We start from the raw sequence: 24,963 nt of genomic DNA, 5'->3' as shown, positions 1-24,963 counted from the left end.
AGCTGGGTGGATGATGTTCTCAGCAATGCGGCCCTGCTGTCATTTCTCAGAGAGCAACCCTCTGCCCTAACATCACCCTGAGTTGTTTGGAGATTACCATGGAACACTCGAGGCCAACAACTCAACTGAATACAGTCCAGTACTGCCACTGGGAGCTTTGCCTGGCTACAAAAGATGGCCAGGTCAGACTCTGCATCCCTCATTAGTAGGAGTCATCACTAGGATCACTCTCATAGATTCCAAGATGTTTCCACTACACTAGGCTCCTCCTCACCCCCCCCCCCCCAATTCTAGTCACCTCCTCTGCACTCCTGTCTTCCATCCCATTACCCTCCACTTACTTGATCCCTCTGGCTCCCATCCATCTGCCCTAAGTCCATCTGCAAAATTTACTCTGTTTCCCCTTTCCTAGGAGATCCATGCTTCCCCACTACAGCCCTTCTCTTTACTTAATCTCTCCAGGTCTATGAATTGTAGCTTATCATTGACTTAATGGCTAATAATCACTTATCAGTGAATACACACCATATTTGTTTTTCTGGGTCTGGGTAACCTCACTCAAGATGATTTTTTTTCTAGTTCCACCCATAATTTCTAGTCTAGTAATTTCATGACCTCTTTTTTTTTTTTAATAGCTAAGTAATCGTCCATTGTGTAAATGTACCACATTTTCTTTACCCTCCTGTTGAGAGACATCTAGGTTGTTGCCAGTTTCTGGCAGCGAACATGGCTGAACAAGTGTCCTCGTGATAGGATGGAACTTCTTTTTGGGTATATGCCTAAGAGTGGTATAGTTGGGTCTTGAGTTAGATGGATTTTCAATTGTCTAAGGAACAGCTATATTGACTTCCGTAGTGGCTCTACTACCTTCAGTAGAACAGTGTCCCCTTTGTTCCATATCCTTGTCTGTTGTGGCAGGCCAGCGGCTCACATGTCTGGGTTCTAGTCTGGAAAGGCATCTTGGAAACCTGGAAGAGAAGAGGGGGGACTAGGCGGCGCGCGAGAGAGAGACACAAAACCAAGACAATCAGTCTGATCAAGGTTCGATTTTACTATTTCCGACACTGGGTTATGAAGCAGGGGAAGGGGGCCAATTCCCGCCAAATCATCCTGGAGTAAAGCTTCAGGTGACCACGTGATAGCTCCGGAACAGCTAGGTGGCAGGCAGCGGCAGTGGGAGTGGCAGGACGATAGGGCGGCAAGCTCCGCCCCATGCTCTCTAACACTGAAACCTGAACAAACAGGTTTCAGGCTGGGGAGGGGAGGTTACACTTGTCAGCATGAGCTGTCACTTGTGTTATTTATTGATCTTAGCCATTCTGACAGGTGTAAAATGGAATCTCAAAGTAGTTTTGATTTGATGGCTAAGGATGTTGAACATCTATTTAAATATTTCTCAGCCATTTGGGATCCCTGTATTGAGGATTCTCTGTTTTTGATCTGTCCCCCATTTTTAAATTGGATTATTTGGATTTTGATCTAGTTTCTATAGTTCTTTATATGTTTTGGAAATTAGACCTCTGTCAGATTTGGACTTGAAGATCTTTTCCCAGTCTGGAGGCTGCTGGTTTGTCCTATTGACAGTGTCCTTTGCCTAACAAAAGCTTTTCAGTTTCACGAAGTCCCGTTTATTAATTGTTGATCTTAAGCATCTGGGATATCAGTGTTCTGTTCAAAAAATCCTCTTCTGTATCAATGCATTCAAGGCTCCTCCCCACTTTCTCTTCTGCCAGGTTCAGTGTATCTGGTTTTATGTGGAGGTCTTTGACCCACATGGACTTGAGCTTTGCACAGGGTGATAGATATGGATCTATTTGCATTTGTCTACATGCTAACATCCAGTTAGACCAACACCATTTTTTTTCTTTTTTTTCCATTGTATATTTCTGGCTTCTTTGTCAAAAATTAGAGTCCATATATATGTGTATGAATTTACATTTGGGTCTTTGATGAAATTTCACTAATCAATCTGTCTGTTTTTATGCCAATGTCATGAGTTTTGAGTTTTTATTTTTTTATTACTATAGTTCTGTAGTAAAGCTTGAAATAGGGATGGTGATACTGCTAGAAAAGTTCTTTTATTGTATAGGATTTTTTTTTAGGTATTCAGGGATTTTTGTTTTTCTATATGAAATTGAGAATTGTCCTTTGGAGGTCTGTAAAGAATTGTGTTGAAATTTTGGTGGGGCTTGCATTGAATCTGTAGGTTGATTTTGGTAAGATAGTCATTTTTATTATGTTGATCCTATAGAATTCCAGCTTTAATCCATGGTAGGCTGATAGGATGCAAGGAATTATTTCAATTTTCTTGTATCTTGAGATTTGCTTTGTGTCTGAGTATGTGCTCAAATTTGGAAAAAGTATCACAGAGCACTGAGAAGAAGGTATATTCTCTTGTGTTTGGATGAAATGGTCTGTGTTCTCTTAGGTCCATTTGGTTTATAACATCTGTTAGCTCCCGTATTTTTCAGTTTAGCTGTTGTCTGAGTGACCTGTCCATTGTGGATAGTAGGGTATTGAAACCTTCCACTTCCACTCTCAGTCAATATGTGATTCAAGTTGTAATCGTGTTTGGGTCATAGATGTTAAGAATTGAAAGGTCACCTTGGAGTATTTTTCCTTTGATGATCGTGAAGTGTCTTTCCCCGTCTCTTTTGATTAGTTTTGGTATGAAGCCTATTCTGTTAGATATTAAGATTGAGAAGGCTACACCAGCTTGCTTCTTAGATCTATTTGTTTAGAATAACTTTTACCAATCTATTATCCTAAGATAATAACTTTCCTTAATGTTGAGGTGTGTTTTTTCTTGGATGCAGCAGAAGGATAGATCCTGTTTTCACATCCATTCTGTTTGTCTGTGTATCCATTAGGGAATTGAGACCATTGATATTGAGAGATATTAATCACCAATGATTGTTGATTTTTATTTTGTTGTTGTAATTATTATTGGTGGTGGTGGTGTGTGTGTAACAGAGAATGTATGTGTTTCCCTTCTTTTGGTTTTGATGGTGTGAGATTATTTATTTCCTGTGTTTTTGTGGGTGTAGTTAACTTCCTTTCATTGGAGTTTTCTTTATAGCATCTTCTGTAGGCGGGATTTGTAGGTATTTGTTTGACTTTATCATGGAATATCTTATTTTCTCCACGTATGGCGATTGAATGTTTTGCTGGGTATAGTAGTCTGGGCTGGCTGCCGTGATCTCTTAGAGTCTGCAGCACATTCATCGAGACCCTTCTGGCTGTTAGAGTCTCCATTGAGAGGTCATGTGTACTTGGTCATTTTCCCTGGCAGATGTTAATATTCTTTCTTTGTTCTGAATGTTTTTGTGTTTTAATTATTATGTGCTAAGGGGGCTTCCTTCTCTGGGCCAATTTATTTGGGACTTTTTATTCTTCTCTTTACCTTTAAAGGTGTCTCCTTCTTTAGGTCAGGAAATTTTCTTCCATCATTTTTTTTTGTTGTTGTTGAAAATATTTTTCTGGGATTCCTCTCCTTCCTCTATTCCTATTGTCCTTTGGTTTGGTTTCTTCATAGGTACCAGCTTTTCTGGATACTTTGTGTCAAAATTTGTTTTAGATTTAACATTTCCTTTCATTAATATATCTATTTCTTCTATCATATCCCCAAAGCCTAAGCTTCTCTCTTCCATCTCTTATTATCTGTTGAATAATATGATAATATCTTATTATCTGCTTGCCTTTATGGTTCCTATTTGAATTCCTAACATTTTCATTGCCAGAATTCCCTCAGTTTATGTTTTCTTTGTTGCTTCTGTTTTCATTGTCAGGCCTTCTAACAGTTTGCTTCCCCCAACTGTTTTTGTTTTCTGCTGCCTTTTAGAAAGGGATTTATTAATTTCCTGCAATTGTTTGTTGGTATTTTCCTGCTATTTTATTTAAGGGATTTTTACATTTCCTCTTTAAGGACCTGTATCATCCTTACATGGTGATTTTAAGGTCTTTTTCCTGTGCTTCTATGTTAGAACATTCAGAGCCTGCTGTGGTAGGATAGCTGGGACTCTAGTGGAGACACAATGTCCTGGCCGTTACTGATGGTGTTTTTATCCTGGGTCTAGGAATCTGGATTAAATAGTTTGTGGGATACCACAGGAGGTATGGAGAGGAGGGAAGGGAGGTATTGAGTCTGCTGGGGAACAGAAAGAGCAGAGAAGGTCTGTGGTTATCCTACCTGGTCTGTCAGGCAGGGCCTGTGGCCTGCCCAGTGGAGGAAGAAGCTCAGACACAGCAACAATCGGAGGGAGGGAGTCCAGGGCCTGGGATCCTGTGGGATCCACAGGAGGAGGAGTGGAGTGGTGGGAAGAGAGGCTACAGCTGGTGTGCTGCAGTGCTAGGAAGGATCCTGAGGGATTCAGTGAATGAATTAATTTTAAGAGGAAACGTAAAAATAAAAAGATAAGAAAGAGCGGGGCATGGCAGCGCATGCCTTTAATCCCAGCACTTGGGAGGCAGAAGCAGGCGGATTTCTGAGTTCGAAGCCATCCTGGTCTACAAAGTGAGTTCCAGGACAGCCAGGGCTAAACAGAGAAACCCTTGTCTTGAAAAACAAAACAAAACAAAACAAAACAAAAAACAAGATAAGAAAGAAGTACCTCTATGTGACATCTCCGTATAAAAGTGACAAGTAAGCCTGAGGACCTCTGCTTTTGTGCCCTTGGGAGGCCTGCATATTTTCCTTGACTGCACTGATGGTACCTATGGTTTCAGGTTATGTTTGTGAGTATATTCCTGGAAGATATTCACATTTCAGACAGTAGACTGAGTAAATATCTGCCATCACCAAGTCAGGGCAGAATCCAATCAGTTTAGAGCTGAATAAAATGAAAACGGTGGCAGGATGGCAGATTTGTGTTTTCCACTTGAGCTGGGGCGTCTGTTTTCTTGTTATGTTGGACAAGAGCGCTCTTAGTCCTAAGGCCTATGTGTTCAGTATGAGACTTGCCCAGTCAGTTCCTGGGCATCTCAGCTGCACTGAAACTATACTGTTCAGCCCCTTTCTGGAATTCCAGCTTGCACACGGCTGATACTGGGACTTGACCACTTCTGTGATTGAATGAGCCAGTCAGGATGGGAACCCTGAGAAATAAATGTGTTTAGCCCAATTGTAGGCATTTAAGATTTACTTATTTACTTTTATATATGACTACACTGTAGCTGTCCTCAGACACACCAGAAGAGGGCACTGGATAGCATTACAGATGGTTGTGAGCCACCATGTGGTTGCTGAGAATTGAACTCAGGACCTCTGGAAGAGCAGTCAGTGCTCTTCACTAATGAGCCATCTCTCCAGCCAAACGTGGGCATTTAAATCTAAAAAAAATTCCTATATTATCATCTATAAAGCTCATGAATTTTACAATGCTAAGTTAATATAATCCCATTCAGGTTTAGAATATCTCAAATTATGTTGTTGGGGTTTTTTTTTTCCCCTCCATTTCAGGCTCGTCTTAAATTTCTGTTTTTATGTACATTGGTCAATATAGTCTGTATGCTGTTGGTAATTTGGGCTTAAAAATAAAATGTTTTAGACACACATGTGTAGCAAAACCGTACAGAATGAAGCATGCAAACATTAAAACATGTTGAACCAGGAAGATATGTATAAGGCATTCGGGTTGAATTGAATCAATGCTAATTTTTGCTCATAGTAGTAGGCTGTTTTGCAACATAGGAAAACTGATAGAAAGAATTATCTATATTATTTTTTATATTGGCACAGAAATCTACAATTATATCAGTAAAAGTTTAAATTAACAAACTGTCTTAAGTTATTATTGATGGAACCTTTTATTTTCTCCTGAAATTCTATTTTATAGTCTTACCTTGTTTTTGTCTTTTTTTTTTAAGATTTATTTATTTTTATAAATAAGTACACTGTAGCTGTTTTCAGATGCACCAGAAGAGGGATCAGATCTCATCATGGGTGGTTGTGAACCACCATGTGGTTGTGGGATTTGAACTCAGGTCCTTTGGAAGAGCAGTTAGTGCTCTTACCCATTGAGCCATCTCACCAGCCCTTGTCTTATTTTTTGACTAGTACAATGACAAGATAAATTTTTTGGGGGGGATTACTTCTGAAAAAGAAAACTATATTAGTACATCTGAGCTCCCAACTGGCACATACTCCTGGTTCTAGTCGCCAGAGTCAGCTGTATATATCAGTGTCATCTCCTTCAATTACAGGAACTGAGCTGGGAAGAAAACCCTTGCCTTCCATGTGGTCAGGTGGTAATTTTACAATAATGAAGTAGTTAAAACCTTTGTTCCTGGAGCTGGTCTGCTCGGCATCCCAGGACTCGGGGGAGATTTGCTTTCAAGTCTATCTGTTCATCTCCCCACTGCTGCAAAACTGCCCTCTACGCTGCCCTCATAATAAACGATGATTATGATTATTAATTCTAATAGCCCCAACAACATTATATGGTGCGATGCAGCGGTGATTAGCTTGAGACGTTTAATGAGCATGCTTTTCCTTAGCGTATCCTGAAGTGTCTCTTGGTTCAATGTTATCTTGTTGTTTCTACCTATTTGTCCCCTGAAATACCCTGCCTGTTACTGCCTCTGAAATCATACAGGAAGACTCTCTCCCTGGGTTCCCTTCCAGTGTCTGGAGCATTGTGGTGGCTCCGTAAGTGCGGTTCCCCTTTGGATGCTGTTCTCTTCAAGTGGATGCAGGGGCCTTCTCAGTGTAAGACAGTCACCTCATCAGCCAGGATTCACTTGGTGAACTGTGTCGAATTTTAAGTGTAATGATGAGTGCTCTGATTTATTCCTTTCTTGAAGACTTTGAAATCCAACCTTAAATGGTGCTGTTGGTTTTTTTGTTTTGTTTTGTTTTGTTTTGTTTTGTTTTTGTAGATTCCATTGTTTATGGTAACATTTAACCTAAAAATATGTAAAAATCACTATAAACACACAGTCATGATTTTATTTTCAGGTTATTGTCACTGTGTATCTCAGATCTCGAGCCAGATTAACATCCAAATCTATGGATTTACAGACTCTTTAAGCAGCAATTGGACCACGGCTACTCTGATGTTTTTGACATCACGAGACAGAGTTAAAGAACTTGCAGGAAATGTACCTAGACAGACACTGACCTCGGTGCCCAGCCAGCCAGTGTTCGTGGAAATGGCTTCAGAACTCTGGGACATAACTGTGCTGTGCTAAGCAAACCCTCTCTGATGGTGATAAGCTAGAAAGTTACCCCACTGCAAGCAGAGTTTGGGTTAATCGGCATCTTCTTGCTGAGTGTTATCCATGCAGAAAAGGCAGTGCGTGCTGATGGGAGATCTAGCACGTTATCTGCAGGAAGCAGTGAGCTCCGAGGAGGAAACCTCAGACTCCTCACCCTCGAGATGTGAGAAGAGGATGTAGGAACAGAAGTACTTATTCAGACATGTGGCTTCCTGTTCAGGTGGCCTGAGAGATTGCAGGTGTGGTTTCCGTTCTATTAGTTAATAAATGAATGAATGAATATATAAATAAGGATTGGTATATGAAATTTCTGAAATTCCTGTCCTAACGATCCCCAGGTTCCAGATCCACAGTTGAGCAAGAAGTATTCATGCCTTTAGTCTCTGTTCATTTATCAATTCTATTCTTCGGGGTGTGTGTGTGTGTGTGTGTGTTCGTGAGCATGTGTGTGTGTGTGTACATGGAGGTGGCCAGAGGACCACCATTGGCTTTGTCCTCCTTCTTATTTGAGATAGGGACTCTGAATGGCCTGGAACTCACTAAGTAGTCTGGGCTTCCTGGCCATTGAGCCCCAGAGATCTGCCCTTCACCTCCAGCACTATGGACCACCAAGCCAATGTTTTCCCCTTCTTAAATGTGGGTCCTGGGGATCTAAGTCAGCTTTCTCTTTTGTACTTTTGACTGACTGAGCTGTCTCTTCAGCTTTGTATCAGATTGCTTTGTATCTAAACTGGAATTGCTTTAATTGCTTAAAGGTAATTATCACATTTAAATACAAGCGTTTAAACTGGTAAGAAGTATAGCCAAAGGAACCTTAACATCGGGCCAAGTAAACTTTCTTTAATTAAAACAAAACAAAACAAGAAACCTTCTTGTATTTGTTTCATTAGTCATTCTTGCTTGCCTTGCTATGCTTTTAATAAGCTGCGTGACTCACCAAGAAGCCGAGCAATATACGCTGTTTGCTTTTGGGTCTCTTGAAACAAAGATGCTGGTGGGGAGCTCTGATACACAGTTGCCGGTCCTGGACGGAAACGGAAAAGGAACTCAGGGCTGCAAAGGCAGAAAGACATTTATCCCACAGTATTTTATTCAGAAATAAAGACTGATAAATGAATGCTTTCCCTTTACTTGGGTCACAGGCAGTAACAACTCATAAAAAAAAATCCTGCTATCCCAGCAAACAGTGATAATGAGAGCATGGGAAATTGCATATTCCAATTTTAAAAGATCATCTTTTCTTGTCTTTGTTTTACTTCCTCTTTGGGTTCCCGACCTGCTCTATTATGACAAGGGTAAGAGGCCCTTTGAGATGCTTTATAAATACTGACTCTGCAGCTTGCATTTACGGGTTACTTTACCCCAGCCCCTATTTAGGCGAAAGAAAATTGAAAACAAATTGTGCAATGCAAGCTTTTCTTAGAAGTGTGCGCTGTAAGAGAAAAAGCAGAACCTTTTAAAGAAGGTCCCACAAGAGGAACTGACAAATGTATCGCAGTGTAACAAGGCCGTCATTACTCAAATTATAATGACTTCACACTATTTTCTATTTTTCTCCACATAATTAATTGACACTTGCATTATGAAGGTATATGTAATTGCTGAGTATGGAATGGTAAGGTGTGTTAGGTGTGGCAGGGTACCCTGCAATTCCAGCACGTGGGAGGCTGAGGCAAGAGGATTGTCAGCTGAAGACCAGCCTAGTCTAATTAGTGAGATACTAGAGAGACACAGGGAAAGGGGGAGGGGCAGTGATGATGGCAGCAATTTCAGACTATCATAACCAAGAAAGTAACCCAATTTCTACAATGATATTTATGTATATAAGTGCAGCTCATCCAGGAATATACATGTCCCAGGAGACTTGTTTGTGGCGACTTTGTAGAATCTACAGGTGTGTTAGTTATCTTTTTATCACTATAACAAAAAAAAAACGTAATTAACATAACAATAGGAAAGGAGGTCTGGAAAGATACCTCCGTGGTTAGAAGCACTGACGACTGCTTTCCTAGAGGACCTGGGTTCAATTCCCAGCAACCACATAGCGGCAGCACACGACCGTCCGTAACTTTGCTTCCAGAGGATCTGACACCCTCACACAGCCATTGATGCAGGCAACAAACCTATGCACGTAAAATAAAAGTAACTCATTTTTTATTTTTAGAAGAGGAAAGATCAATGGGCAATGTGGTGTATGCCTTTAATCCTAGCACTCAGAGGCAGAGGCAGGCAGCTCTAAGCCAATCTGGTCTGCATAGTGAGTTCCAGGATAATCAGAGCTACATAGTGAGACTCTGTCTCAATGATGATGATGATGACGACGACAACAACAACAACAATAATAATAATAATAATAAAGTCATTTTGGCTCCCAGTTTTGGAAGTTTCAGATCTCTTGGTCAGTTGGCTTATTACTCAAGTTCCATGGAATGGTAGAGTATCAGAGATGGGAAAATGTGGCAGAAGAAGCCAGTTTATTTCATAGTTAAAAACATAAGCTGAGCTTGGTAGTGTATGTGTTTAACCCCAGTGCTGGGAGGCAGAGAGACAGGCCCATCTCTTGAGTTCGAGGTCAGTCTGATCTACAGAGCAAGTTCCAAGACAGCCAGGGCTACACAGAGAAACCCTGTCTCAAACAGCAACAACAAAACGTTCAAGATCTAAACTATAGCACCCAGCAAGTAGAGATGAGGAACACTTTGCTAAATATTTTAGTGCACAGGACAGCTCTCACTGGGAAGAGTTATGTTGTCATGAATGCCTGTGATATTGAGGTTAGGAAATTATGTTGGATAGTGTAAGAATACCTGCCTATGGTGTCATGGCTTCTGTAGCATGCCTGTTTACGGATGAAATGACTGTGTTACTAGAGAGTTAGAAGGGTGACCAGATGGCTAAGATCTCCTAGTCTCCATCCAGGCCTTGTGTCAAGGAACTCCTGGCACTTACATCTGGCTCATTTAATACTTGGCCCAACATGTATGGCAGAGCTAACAGCTAACTTCTTGAAGAGGAGAAACTTTATCTTTTTCAGAATATAATTAAATTAGAGCATTTTCCCCTTACCTTTTCTCCCTCCAAACCTTCACTCTCCTTCAAATTCATGACCTCTTTATTTTTTTTATTTTTATTTTTTTTAAGATTTATTTATTTATTATATGTAAGTACACTGTAGCTGTCTTCAGACACACCAGAAGAGGGTGTCAGATCTCATTTCGGGTGGTTGTGAGCCACCATGTGGTTGCTGGGATTTGAACTCTGGACCTTCGGAAGAGCGTCCGGTGCTCTTACCCACTGAGCCATCTCACCAGCCCCTCATGACCTCTTTAAAAATTTTTTTTAAAAATTGCTATTGTATACTTCTATGTATATGTATATACATATCCCCTCCCCTCTAAAAAGGCCTGTTTAGTTTGTACAATGTTACTTGTATGTATGTATGTATGTATGTATGTATTCAGGGCTGACCATTTGGCACTGGACAACCAATTAGTCTGCTGTTCCACAGGAAGGCCACCTCTCCCTGAAGAGGGAACTCTGAAGGATTTCACCTAGCTTGGGTAGATTTTAAGAAACACCCATGGTACCAGTTCATCTGGGAGGAGGACTCCAAGCTCTTTCCCACAGCCACTTACAGGAACTCATGGCACCCCTCAAGTTAACAAAGACACAGACAAGAAGGCAATTAGTAGTCCCTGTAATAAATGGTCTGTGCACGTGTAACTTGATCAGCCAGAGCAGAGGGCAAAGTGTGAGAGTGCTAATCTGTGCGTGTTTGTATGTGTATATGGTGTGTTTGTGTGTGTTAATGGCAACATGAATCTGTGAGTGTGGATGTGTTTGTGTGAGGATGTGTTAATGGCAGTGTGTGTGTGTGTGTGTGTGTGTGTATGCTTGTGCCCCAGATCAAGCTTGTTGGTGTGGAAAATCATCTTGCAGGTCAGTGGTCTGCTGGCGATTTGGCTGAGTGCCTTCCTTCATTGTCTGCAAATGGCTGCACAACTTCATCAGAGGAAAAGCATCTCAGAGCCAAGCTGGCTTAACTTCCCTGTGGCATTGCAGAACATTAATGAGACAGAAATGTGGCTTTCCCCATTTCTTTTTCTTTCAGCTCCAAGGAGGGTCCAGAATGAAATACAAATAGAAGCTTTGTCGTCTCTCTACTAGCTTTGTTTATGGTTCCAAACTGAACCAGCGCTAACACCAAGGAGGGTGTGGCCGTTTTTTCCCTCAAAGCTAGGATTAATCCTATTTGTTTTCTTGGACACGTTTATCTGCAACACTGACCAGGTCCTGAAACCTTAGTAATTGTGTTGGAGGTGAGATAGACCATATGTGTGGAAAGTGTTAGATTTTCTTCTGGACTTGGGCCTTCTTTTGCTGTTTTAGTCCCCCTGGCTTCCTGGGAGGTACCAGCTCCCTCTAAGCCCAGCTCCTTTTCTGTAGAGCCATTTACCTCAGAAGGGCGTTGGTGCTCAAATTAAATGCAGCCCTGTCAAAGTGGTTTGTGAACTGCTCTGGAAATCGCCAGGTGTTATTAGATGTTGAAAGTAAGTGCAGAGACAGCTAATTTAAGCAGCTTCGGGTCCTCTGCAGAGCTGCATGAGGGGACTCGGTGTTGGTTATTGCCCTGAGCTGAGGGCACAGGGGTAGGGAGCAGGGCTGGGGTGGGGGAGGAGAGGGCACAGCGTCCAAGTGGTACTTTCTCCTCTCCCTTCGGCAAACCGAGTTTCCCAGGTGAGGGAGCCCCACTGTGATTTGAAGAATACAACAATTGTGATCAGGAAAAAGACCCCCCCCCCCCCCCCCCCCCCCCCCGCAGAAGAGAGAGATCAAAGAGGTTACAGAAATAGCCTCAACAGCAACAGACAAGGCTTGCAAATAGAGAAAAATCAGAGGCAGTTGACTGATACGGGGTGGTGGAGGGGCATCTGTTTATGACCCAAGAGAAGAAAGATGCTGGAGGCCAGCTCTGGAGGATGAGCTGGAAAAGGGCTTGTCTCCGTCTTCAGACACTTACAGACTGTTGTGTTCCCTTACTTAAGGGTTTCCTGTGTGTCAGGCACTAGAAAGGTACCAACTGTGAAACAGGAAACGGTGGAAGCGAAGCTTGGCCAACCCAGGGCTGCTCGGCTTCCCTGAGACTCTCAGAGACCCCCCCCCCCCCAGCATCCCAGCTTCCCAGCGACCCCCAGCATCTCAGCTTGCTTAGGAATCTGTTAAGACGCAGGACCACAGTCCTTACTGCATCGCCAGGACCGTGTACATGGCAGAAGTTCAGTATTCACTGAAGGAGTGTGCACGCTTCCTGTTGCTGTGACAAAATAACTGGCAGAAGCTCCTTAAGTAAGTAAGTGTTTACTAGGGCTCACAGTTTGAGGGTACCGTCCTTCTTTTCGTGGTACTGTGGTGGGAGGAGCATGAGGCAGCCCCTCCCACATCGCTTCTGCAGTTAGGAAGCAAAGAGGAGAGAATTCCTGTCTCTCAGACCGCCTTCTCCTTTATTCAATCTGGGACCTGAGCCAATTAAACAGTACCACTCACTAGGGCTGGGTCCTCCCTCTTCAGTCAACCTGTTCTGGAAACATCCTCATAGACATGTCTAGAGGTAGGTGGTTCTAAGTCCAGCCGAATTGACAATGAAGATTAATCACCACAGAGTGGACGAATGAGTGAATGAACAGACACCAGAAGATACATGGCATCGGCGGATTCTAAAACTGCATAATGAGGCTGTGATTTAGCAACTACAATGGATTTATACACAAAGGTCTCGCAGCTAGAGATGCGTGTCATCATGGCTGGCTTACCAAAAAGGCACAGGCCTCTCCAGATGCGGCTCCCTGATTTTCGATTTGCAGTGCCCAGAACTGAAAACCTAAATAAATCTACCCTTTACAAATCAAAGTCATTGGTGTTTATACCAACAGAAAACCGCCTGAGGCAAGGAGGTTAGGGTGGAGTGACATGGAGTGAACACAGGGCTGGCCTTGGCTGATTTTGAGATGCAGGCAAGAAAGCACACTGTCCTCCAGGGCTTCCTGGCCCTGTAGACGCCTCGATTTTAGCCTATGAACTCCAATATGCCCTCATTTCACAAAAGACAACAAGAGCCCCGAGACTCACTCTGGCTTTGCCCTAATTCATACAAGTTGGTGACCTATCTCAAATCCATCAGGGACAGTGAAGACTAGGGGTTCATAAATGCAGCGTTTGCATTTGTGAAGTCTGGGCTGGGATCTGGCTTCCTGCTTTTCCAACGTGCTGGCAGACAAAGCCTGGAGCCCAGGGTTCTGGTCACACTTCCTGTTTCCACCTTGGGATCTGATAATCTAGAAAAGCCAGGGACATCTGGTGGGATTCCACAAGGAGGCAGTAGGAATCCAAGGTGCATAAGTCTTTGGAGAATGGGATTTATTGTCTCACAGGACAAGGCAAGATATAAAGGCATAATTCTCTATGCTTCCTGTGAGGCAGATATCACCAAAATGTGATAGGTGTCTTGGTGCTTCAGGCCGTCCTGTAACCTGCTCTGTATCCAGCTGGCCTTGAACTTATACTCCTGCTGTTTCAGCCTCCCAAGCTATGGAACGACAGACCAGCACCATCATGGCCAGACAGCTATGTGATTAATATTTGTAACTGAAAAGACATCTTAAACTTGCCAGCATATGTCTGCCATTGCATACAGCACAGAGATCAAAACACCATGGTTCTTTAGTTTCAACTTTGAGAGAGAGAGAGAGAGAGAGAGAGAGAGAGAGAGAGAGAGAGAGAGAGAGAGAGAGAGAGAGAGAGAGAGAGAGAGAAATGTGATTGTGGGAGAAAACATTAGTCTTTAATTTCAACCCCAAGTTTTATGTATTTCCTTTTAGAAAAAAATAATAGTGCGCTTATCTTTGAGAAACGTCTCTGAAATCTTGACAATTCGGGAGCTCCTAGGTGACCCCACCTCTCCTCTGGCCTCAAAACTCCTCCTTCGGGCACTGCAAACTCAGAACCAGGATGTCGCTTGCCCACCAACTGCAGCTGTGGTTTTCTCAGTCTTTGTTTTGGAAAAAAAAATATGCTGCCCTACTTCTCGGTCCTTGTAGAACGTACAGCTGTTTCTGGCTACCAGAGCCACCTGCAGGCTAAGAGTGCTCTGGTTTCATTTTGAAGCAGCTCCCTGGCACGCAAGTGAGAAGAATTAGCGCTCAGACACATGACTGCAGGAAGGGAGCAAATGTTGGACTGTTCTCTGTGACTCTACCTTTTAAAAGCTCTTCTCTGCTCCCATCTCCCCTTCCTTCTCCCTCTATCCGTCCTCCCTTCTCTCCCTCTTTCCCTCATCTCTCTCAATTTATTTTCATTTTAGACAGGGTTTCCTTTATGGCCCAGACTGGCCTTAAGCTTTCTTTTTTTAAAAAACAAAAAAAAATATTGGTTATTTTATTTATTTACATTTCAAATGTTATCCCCCTTCCTGGTTTCCCCTCTGCAAACCGCCTACCCCCTCTCCCTCCCCCTGTTTCTATGAGGGTGTTCACCTACCCACCCACCCATTACCACCTCACCACCCTAGCATCCCCCTATGCTAGGGCATTAAGCCTGCTCAGGACCAAGGGCTTCCCCTCCCATCGATGTAAGATAAGGCCATCCTCTGCTACTTATGCAGCTTGGGCCATGAACCCCATCATGTGTATTCTTTGGTTGGTGGTTTAGTCCCTGGGAGATCTTGGGGGTTGGGGTGTGTGTCTGGTTGGTTAATATTGTTGTTCTTCCTATGGGGCTGCAAACCCCTTCAGCTCCTTCAGTTCTTCCCTTAATCCTCCATTGGGGTCTCCGTGCTTAGTCTGATGGTTGGCTGCAAGCATCTGCTCTGGCAGAGCCTCTCAGGAGACATCCTGCCTCAGCCTCCTAAGTGCTGAGATTATAGACATTTATTCCCACACATGCAACTATGTCTCTCTTATAGTGGCTCAAATATGGTCCCCAGCCCCAACAGTGTTTATATAGAAGGGATTTTTAAAGTATTTTCTTTTCTTCATGTGTATGCATAGATGTGTGTGTGTGTGCGCGTGTGTGTGGCAGGTACAAGTTTATGTGCATGCATGCATGTGAAGACCAGAAAACCTGTCATTCTTCCAGTAGTTCTCAGGCAGCTGCTCACCTTAGGTTTATTTTAATTTTTTTTATTTTTGCCGTTTTTGTTATTATTTTGTTTTGTTTTTGAGACAGGTTTCTCTGTATAGCTCTGGTTGTCCTGACACTCATCTGTAGATCAGCCTGGTTTGGAACTCAGAGATCCACCTAATTTGGATTTGCCTCCCAAATGCTGGGATTAAAGGTGTGTGCCAACTATACCCAACTTCACCTGATTTTGCTTTTGTTTCCTTTTTCTTTAAAAATGACATAAGGTCTCTCACTGGCCAGGAACTTAACAAGTCCTTCAGGCTGGCTGGCCAACAAATCCCTGGAATATGTCCATTTCTTCCTTCCCAGGGCTGGGATTAAAACCACACCATCATGCTCTGGAGTTTTACATGGGTCCTGGGGAGGGAGGTTGATTGAACTCAGATTCTCATGTTTGCAAGGTAAGCACTTTATCAACTGAACTATCTTTGCAGCCCTAAAGCATTTCTAAGATAACTTTTCTGCAAACTCCCTCAGCTCTGGGGTTTGACTGTAAAGGTCATGATGATGCTGTTGGTAGACAACAAATGGATGAACTGTCTGGATCAGCAGCAGCCAGCACTGGGGTATCTTAGAAAGGACGAGGAAAACATTGCACTAGGTTCTGCAGAGAAACTTCCCTTTGCTCCCAGTCAAGGTTAGTGGTCATGCCTGGACTAAATGCTGGACCATTTGGCTTGAGGACTGTGGATGGTGGAAGAACTTAGTTAGCATTGTGGGTAGCTTTCAGTTATCAGTCAGGGAGAGTGAAAAACCACAGCTCAGGTGTGAGACAGCCCTTGCTGGTGGTGCAACCATGTTCAGGACCCTGTACTTCTGAGTTTCTGCACTACAGTGTTCTGTACTTATCTGTAAAATCTGAATAAAAATATCCACTCTCATTATTTCTGCAAAGACTGAAAGAAATAGTTCAATGGACACAAAGAAAGTCCCTAAAATATTCCTTCCTCCAAGAACTAGAGCAAGCAGGCTTTTCATGGCTAGCCTCTGTGGCTATGAGATATGTTATGTCTCACATTGGTTTGCCTATTGTTCTATTATCTGCCAGTAATGTTTACTTTATATACTCCCAGTGACAGAAAAGGGCTACAAAAATGCAAATTGTAGCAGTCCAATCATGTTGTAAGTTGCAGGATTTGTGCTTACGCACAAATATAGAAGAGGTGGGCTATGCTTAGCAAGACATAGTCATCAGGCTCCAGAGATGGTTGGCTCAGTGGGAGTCCTAGTTAGGACTTCTGCTGCTGTGATGGAACACCATGACTGAAAGCAAGCTGAGGAGGAAAGGGCTCATTTGGCTCCCACTTCTACATGGTACTCTCTGAAGGAAGTTAGGACAGGAGCTCAAACAGATCAGGATTCTGTAGGCAGGAGCTGATGCAGAGGCCACGGAGGCATGCTGCTCATTGGATTGCTCCCCATGGCTTGCTAGGCCTGCTTTCGTATAGAACACAGGACCACTAGCCCAGGAATGGCTCCACCTACAATAGACTGGGCCCTTCCCCATCAATCATTCATTTTTAAAAAATGCCATACAGTCAGATCCTATGGAGGCATTTTTCAATTAAGGTTCTCTTCTTTCAGTTAACTCTGGTTTGTGTCAAGTTGACATGAAGCTAGCCCAGCACAGTGGGTAAAGCCCTTGCTACTCAGGCTTGAGGAGATGAGTTCAAATCCTCAGAACATGTGTAAACTAGACACTGAAGAATGTGTCTGTAATCCCAAGTGCTTCCATGGCAAGATGGACGCAGACACATGAGAATTCCTGAAAGCTGGTAGGCCAGCTCCTATGGTATGTAGACAGTACTGTACAACAAAGATCCTGTCAGAAACAAGGAAGGCAATGATTGAAATCTGAGGTTGTCCTTGGGACCTCCACAGGTATTTACAGTGTGTGTGTGTGTGTGTGTGTGTGTAATTATACACTTTTACTTCCTAAGCTTTCTTACAGCCCAAAAACAGATCTTAAAAGCTTACCTCACAAGTCTTTTATTGCCTTCACTTTGTTCCTGGGTACTGTTAAAGGAAGCTATTGAGAATAGGATAGTTTTCCTATATTTTTTTTCTGAGCAAATTTGTTATTGGTATATAAAAGCTGCTGATTTTTGTATATTGTTTTCATACCCCCAACTTTATTGGGTGTGTTTGTTAGCATTAGCATATGAAAGTCTTCTGGTAGAGTCTGCAGCATCTTTTAAGGATAGCATCGTTTTTGACTGCAAGTGGGGATAATTTGACTCCTTTTCTTATTTGTAAGCCTTTTATATGGCCTGCTTGTCTTGTGGCTCTAGCTAAGACTGAGCCCTAAACGAATAACAAAAGAGCAAGTGTGGAAAAGGGGGATTCATTGTTTAATTCCAGATTTTAGAGAAAATTCTCTCGATCATCCCTCCCCCCAATTTTATGTGCTGGCTACAGATTTGCTATTATTATTGTTTTATTATTTTGAGGTATGTCTGTCTAGTCCTAATTTCTCCATGACTTCTGTTGTGAAGCCATGTTGAACTATGTTTTCTACACGTATTGAGATAAGCATGTGATTTCTGCACTTATGTCTATTTATCCGTCACGGCATACCTATTGACTTGTATTTGCTGTACATTGAACCAACCACCACCCTCGCATCCTTGGGAGGAAACCACCTTGGTTGTGTTATACGACTCTCTTCATGTACTCTTTGACTATGTTGGCAAATACTGTGCTGAAAAATTTTGTGCCTATGTTCATCAGAGAGAGAGAGAGAGAGAGAGAGAGAGAGAGAGAGAGAGAGAGATCTGCAGTTTCCCTTTTTATTATGTATCTATCTGTCTGTTTTTAGTATCAGAGTAATATTGGCTTCATGGAGGGAATGTTTAGTGTGTGTGTGTGTGTGTGTGTGTGTGAGAGAGAGAGAGAGAGAGAGACAGAGACAGAGACAGAGAGAGAGAGAGAGACAGAGAGAGACAGAGAGAGAGACAGAGAGAGAAAGAGAACAACAGAGAGCTTGTGCATGTGTGATGTATACACACGGGTATCTATGCCTGTGCTTGTGTGCAAATGCCAGAGAAAGCTGTCAGGTGTCTTATCAGACTGTTTTGGTTCCTTTGAGGCAGAGTCTCTAACTGAACCAAGTTTTTCAGCTAGGCTGCCCATCAGGAAGCCACACCTTCTCAGCACTGGGGTTTCAGGCCTGTGTAGGACCACACCCGGTTTTCACTTAGGTGCTGGGATCTGAACTCTGTTCCTCGCTCCCCACGTGTGTGCAGCAACTTTTAACCGCCACAGCTCATGCCACTGTCTCTTAAGGTGCCAGCACTGTTCTATACTCTTACTGGCAAGGAATGAAAGGTTCACCTTTGCACCTTTGCCAGCAGTTACAGTCGGCGGGAGGCGATTTTGGATTTTAGCCATTCTAACAGGAGTGTAGTTGCACCTGGCAGAGCTTTTAATGTGCAGTTCCTTAATGACACACGGTTAAGCAGCTTTTCAGATGCTCTGTGCTATCTGTGTATCTTGGTTGGCGGGCTGTCAATTCCTACCTTCTGGCTTTTCATTGGATGGCCTGTTGAGGTTCAAGGGTTCTTTGCATAGTTTGGACCTGAGTTCTTTATTAGATGCGTGCTCTGTAAATATTTCTCCCAAGGACTCTCTATCTTCTTGCTAGTGTCTGTCTCGGGGGAGTTTTCAACATAGTAAAGTTTAAGTCAGTGATTTGGATTCTGCCTTTGTCGGTGTATTTTTAAAAGGTATCTCTGCTTTCTCTAGGTACCTGCTGAGATTTACAGCTCATCGTCCTGGGGAGTTTTGTTGTTGTTGTTTTGTTTTGTTTTTTGAGCTTTAATAAAATTATTCTTGGGCTTTAAAAAGTTATACCAAATTTCTAATAATTAAGATTTTAAAAAGTATTTTCTCCTAGGAATCTTATAGAATGTCCTTTATATGTAGTCCATTGAGTTAACTTTTGTGACAAACTGTGCCTAAGTTTTCTTCTGTTCTTTTGCATGCAACTATCTCTATGTTATAAGCTAGTGGTTCTCAACCTTCTTAATGCTGTTCCTTTAATACAGTTCCTCGTGTTGTGGTGACCCCCCCATCATAAAATTATTTTGTTGCTACTTCATAACTGTAATTTTGCTACTGTTATGAGTCATAATTTGATATGGTATGGTATGAGATGCAGGATATGTGATATGCAACCCCTGTAAAAGGATTGTTTGACCCCCAAAGGGGTCACAACCCACAAGTTGAGAACCACTGTTCTAAAGTCTCATGTTGAACCTTTTAGTCCAAGACTCAGTGCCCTAGTTCCTGTTGCTGTGATAAAACACTCACCAAACCCAGTCTGGGGAGAAAAGGATTTGTTGGCATATAGTTCCACATCTCAGTCCATCTCTGAGGGAAGCCAAGAATTCAAGCAGGAACCTGGAGACAGGAGCTGAAGCAGAGACCATAGAGGGGTGCTGCTTACTGTTCTGTTCTCCGAGGCTTGCTCAACTGCCTTTCTTCTAGCTAGAAGGACTCTCTTTCCAGGGTGGCCCCACCCACAGGGAGCTGGGCATTTAAGCTCTTTGTCTTTCTGTTTTGTATCCTGTAAAGCAGAGGCAATAATAGAATTGACTTCCTTGTTTGAGGATTATAGGTCTTTTTGTACAAGAGGAATAGAACAATGCCCAGCACACAGGAGGAAATACAAATGATCACCACCAGGTGATATCTGAGTCCCCAGAAGCTCCAAGTGCTACTTTAGTGTCCTTATGCAACTTGCCATTACATGCTGGGGCTGGGCATCACTGACCCAGTGGCTGAGTCAGTCTCTCAACAGCTTTCACATCTGAATGCTAATCTATAGCCAAGCAGTACTTGAATCATAACCAAAAAGGCTTAGCAAGCCATTCATTTTGGTGGATTCCCAAGGGAACCAAGATGAGGGCTAAAGGAGGCTCAGCAACAAAGAGAGTGCAGCAAATCACACTTACCAATTCATTTCAGCGCAAGCAGCTGGCTACATCAGAGTCCCAGGTGCTATGGTTTAGAGCCTACCGAAATTCCTGTCCAAATTTGGTCCCCCTTGTGACAATGTAGGATCAGGTGGGATCTTTAAGAAATGACTAGCTCATGATGGTTAGGTCTTCCTGATGGATTGGTCCACTAAAATAGTCTTATCCCCAAGTTGGGTGTGTCTGTTATAAACCAGTTTGTCTCTTGTATGGATTCCTCTGGCCACGAGACTCTGCAGGGATCCCATTGGCAAGGAGATGCCCCAAACACAGACTACCTACACTACCAACACTCTACAATCATGGGTTAAAGAAACTTTAATTCTCCAAAAGTTATCTAGCCTCTAGTAGTCAGCAATAGCAGCAGAAAACATGAATGCACCAAGAGGATCGTGACCATTACATCATCACATTGCATTGAAGGGAAACACTGCTCTTCTGTATCAGTCCACACAGGAAGTAGGAAAGGTGTAATAAGTGAGTCATTTGGTGGGAAATTCTGGGGGTGAGGCCTTCTTTCTTTCTTGAGACCTTCTGAAAGTGTCTCAAGGCTTCCTTCACCTGCTCCCAGTCCATCTGTTTAATAGTCTTCCTTTGGAGTTTGTCCTAAGTGTTCAGGTTCAGTTGTTGGGAGAAAGGCATTGCAAAGTGAGGGTGTGTGAAACAGGGGTCCCAGGAGAATAACCAGCTCTTAGCTGTGGAGAGTGAGAGTTGCCAAAGGGGAGGAGATTTGGTTGGTTCTTTTGGAAGGTGTAGAAGAGGAGGCTGAAAGGCTTAGCAAGGGGGAGGCCTTCAGGAGCTTCCTGTGGGAATTCTGTAGCTTTTATCATGGGGACTCTTGGCTATGGTGATAACGATGATGATGATGATGTTAATGATGATATGACGTTGGTAATGAGGTAATGTTGATGCATGTGGCTCGCAATGACAGCCTTTCATCTGTAGACCCAGAGGTCAGCACAACCATTAATTAATTCTGAAGAGGAGGTAGGAGAATATCATTATCTTCCATTTACAGGTGAGGAGTCCCAGAAAGAAGAAATTAAGCTCTTTACCCAAGGCCACCTCAGAGCACTTGCCAGCAGGAGGGAGCACAGTTCCTGCCTCCTTACCACCTTCTGCTGGGGGCTACCCAGGTTTACCAGGTTAAGCATCAACATGGAATGTAAAAACTCAAACAAACAAACAAACAAACAAAAAAAGGGAGAACAAGGGGTGAAGAGCCAGCTCCGGGTCTGGGAAGTTTCCCAGCAGAGTTGCTCTAGAGATGGGAGTTATTCTGGGACCCCCCAATCTTCTCGCTGAGAGTCCCAAGGATGCTAAGTCCCATGTGTGCTTTTCTCTGGGCCCTTTCTCTGGGCTGTGTTTGCTGTGAAGGACCTTAAAGAACAAGGTAAGGGTCTGTGCAAAGGATGACTTTCCAGAGACTTCCTTCCCATCTGCTAGGGAATGGGTAGACTCTAAGCAGGGACCTCCTGAGCTATCATGCTGCTTAGGGCCTGACAGCAGTCATCCGGCCTGCTGGAGCTTGAGGGAAGGGCGCTCTGCACCCTGCTCAGAGAGGATAAGAACTAAAGTCCCTGGCTTCTGACCTAGGTCCAGGACTCTCATGTTCTCTGACCTTCTAGGACACGATAACAAGCTAAGGTATTATCTTGTCATCGAGTACAGTTAAACGGGATCCTAAATCTTATGGGGTAGCTTGTGCACCTCCTTTGCCTCAATTGTGAGCATCCATTACAATTGTGTATTTAGTTTTCATATTCCCTGGCAGGCTCTGGGAAGGAAAGGATATTGTATTTCCTAGGCCTTGAAAAGTGCTTGGGATATGTTACAATTTTTTTTTTTTTATCAAATATTTGAAGAAGACTGGGTAAGTGGATCTAAGCCCGTAAGAGATACAGAGTGAGTTCGGACAGCAGGAGGGAGCCCTTGTAGGCTTACAGGCTTGTCTCTAAGGGCCTCCTCCCCTGGGGTGGGGTGGGCAATGGTAGCTCCTTTGTAACGCCCGATCCTTCCTTCTAAGGGATTTGTGAGGGCAGGAAAGAGAACAGACCAATATGGGGACCATTACTTCTTACCACAAAGTGAAGAAGGCCCTGCCTTGCCCCACATTTACACATCGCACGGGCAATGGAAGAAATCAAAGTCCCACCTCTGAGGGTTGACTTTCTGGGGCCACAGAATGAGAAGGGACTTAGGAAACCTCCCAGCCAGAATCTTAGAGGGACAAAAAAAGGGGTACTTCTCAGTGTCCTTCTGGCCAGTGATGGAAGTCTCGGGGTCTGTGGGCCAATCCCTGCCCTGCAGAATGAGGTGTGTAACATCTCTGAATTTCTAATACTATCTACAGCTGGGTTGTCGCCTCTGCTACCAGAGATGACATGATACCCTCTGAGGGAAGCAGCTACTTGCCTTTGGTAGAGAAGATGGAGACTGGCTTGATTCTCCTTCCTGAAGGCAAGTGCTCCATTGGCTTGGCAGAGAGAGATCTGTGAGCATCTGTCAAAGATAAAAAGACTTTTTAAAGCCAGTGTCTTCTCTCTCCTTTCCCACTCTTCCTTTGCTTCCTCTGATAGCCAAACGGAAGCGTCAGCCACAGCCACGGGCATTGGGATCACTGGTGGTTTTAGTTATGAAACAGATAGCAAGAGGATAGCAACATCTTCATTTTCTGTTAAAAGATCCTCATTGGATGGTAATGATGATAATGATGACAATGATGATTTGAACGAGAACCTCACCACGGATCCCAGACTAGCCTGGAACTAGTCATTCTCCTGTCTCAGATTCCCGAGTGCAGAGATACCAAGAATATGCCACTATGCTTGGCTAAGGGATTGTTGTTTATTTATTTATCTATTTATTTACTCTATTTAAGCTCAATATTCATTTATGGAACCAGTACTCTGGGATAGTCCCTGGAGGAGGGAGGAAAGAATTGGTTAAACCCAGGGCTTTTGTTCAGCAGATTTAGCTTTGGTTCAAAGCCTATCAGCCCACCCCGTGTGAGGAAATGGCACGGAGGTCAGATGCACTCCTTGCCCATCCGGCCCAGCTCGGCAACAGCCCCAGAATCACCCTCTGAAAGGACCTGACACACCTGCTCACAGTGAGATTCCTTTAAGCGAGGCAACACCCTGTTTTCTAGAGCAAATTAGACAAGCACTCAAACGCCCTGGTGTAGGCAATTAACACCTTCAAGTTGAAACTCGCCTGAAGATAGCTTTTGCCTGAAGAAGTGAGCAGATTAGGCGCTGGGGAGCAGCAGGTGCCTTTCAGGGAAAGAGGAAAGAGGTGTCTTGGAAAAGAGGAACTAGGCAGCTGCTGACAAGACTGATTCCACACCTTTTCTTTAAACCAGAGCCCCCTACTCCATCTTTCTTTGATAGAGGCTTTCTGCAGTTCCCAGTGTGAGCCAGGGATATGTCTGTGTGGATCACCTGCTCTTTAAATACAAAGGTTGGGCCACTTATTCAGAGCCTGGCAATCATTAACCATGAGGAAACCACGTGATTTTCTTAATGGCGTGGCACCAGGTAGTCTCTGAACCCTATAAGCCCTGTAAAAAGCTGTAATTAGATGTGGGTGTCCACGCTACTCATGCATTTTGTGCCGGCTAGTGCTAAAGTCCTTTTCAATTGTAGATGGTGCCTCCTGGAGGTAGCTGAGCCCAGTGCCATCTGAGCCAGCTAGGCATCAGGGCCTCAGAGAGGTGGGCGATCTGTCTTGGGTGTCTTACAGACATGCATGTTTCTTGTGTATTTATCTAGAATCGGCCCAGAGCTCAAAATAACATAGCTTCTTTTTTTTTTTTTTTTCCATTAGACAGTTTTGGAACAATCTATTGGTGCTGAATCTTGTTTTAGAAGGTGGAAAGCAAAGTTAGTTTAAAATCAAAACAAAACCAAGCCGATTGGGCAGTTGGGGGAAATAGTTTTTGCTTTGGACAAACGGGTTGCAGAGACAGTTTCTGTTCTTTTGTGTCTCCTCCCTTTTTCAGGTCACAAGTGATGAAGTTTGTTTTTATTCACGAATAAATTTCCTTGGAGGTCGAAGGAGGAAAGTTGAGGATCCCTTTTGCAGGATCCCTTTGTGTGTGTTTTCTTTTTTTTTTTTTTTTTAGGCTTGATAAAATTTTTGGCAATGCTGCCCCCTGCAGAGCAAAACTAGAATCTCAACTTTAGCCGTTCAAAGACCAGGCTGATGAGTATAAACGAATCAGAAAAGTTCAATGTCCTTCAAGCTTTGCTCACTATAAGCTAAAATACTTTTGGATAAGCATGCTCCCCCGTGCAGGTCTCCTGGTTAACCTTTGGTTTGTACCATAGCTTTAAGTGCAAACACCACCTCTCTCATGTATGTTCTGTGCACTGAAGCATCACAGAGCTATCCTCTAGAGACATTTTCTGTGCTGCTCACTGGATGGCTTCCCACCAACCTCTCCTTATGTCCTGGACTCCATCTTGATCCCAACTCTATGTGAATTTTCATTTCCTATTCTTCTAAAAAAATTAGGGATGTCAGGTTTAGCAAGTAAAAATACAAGAAGTCTGGATTAATGCGAATTTCAGATATAAAATAAATGATTTAAAAA

General features: G+C 43.3%; 2 long non-coding RNA genes across 3 annotated transcripts; both read right to left on the bottom strand.

Annotated features, from left to right (window-relative positions):
- Positions 1-5,972: 5,972 nt before the first annotated feature.
- Positions 5,973-19,796, bottom strand: LOC147001913 (uncharacterized). Of its 2 annotated transcripts, none has more exons than XR_015044746.1 (3): positions 19,702-19,796; positions 8,153-8,239; positions 5,973-6,903 (listed from the first exon to the last, which is right to left on the bottom strand). It is a non-coding gene; the product is annotated as an uncharacterized LOC147001913 (long non-coding RNA). The 2 variants fall into 2 exon arrangements; XR_015044745.1 differs by lacking the exon at positions 19,702-19,796 and adding an exon at positions 9,192-9,332.
- An 873-nt stretch (positions 19,797-20,669) lies between these two features.
- On the bottom strand, positions 20,670-23,789 carry LOC147001912 (uncharacterized). The gene is made up of 3 exons (XR_015044744.1): positions 23,715-23,789; positions 22,782-22,868; positions 20,670-21,305 (listed from the first exon to the last, which is right to left on the bottom strand). It is a non-coding gene; the product is annotated as an uncharacterized LOC147001912 (long non-coding RNA).
- Positions 23,790-24,963: the final 1,174 nt, after the last annotated feature.

Source organism: Mus caroli, unplaced genomic scaffold (assembly GCF_978045245.1).
Source record: "Mus caroli unplaced genomic scaffold, Mus_caroli_1 scaffold_12, whole genome shotgun sequence".
In the NCBI taxonomy this organism is placed as follows: domain Eukaryota; kingdom Metazoa; phylum Chordata; class Mammalia; order Rodentia; family Muridae; genus Mus; species Mus caroli.
This window is presented reverse-complemented; position numbering and strand designations above follow the sequence as displayed.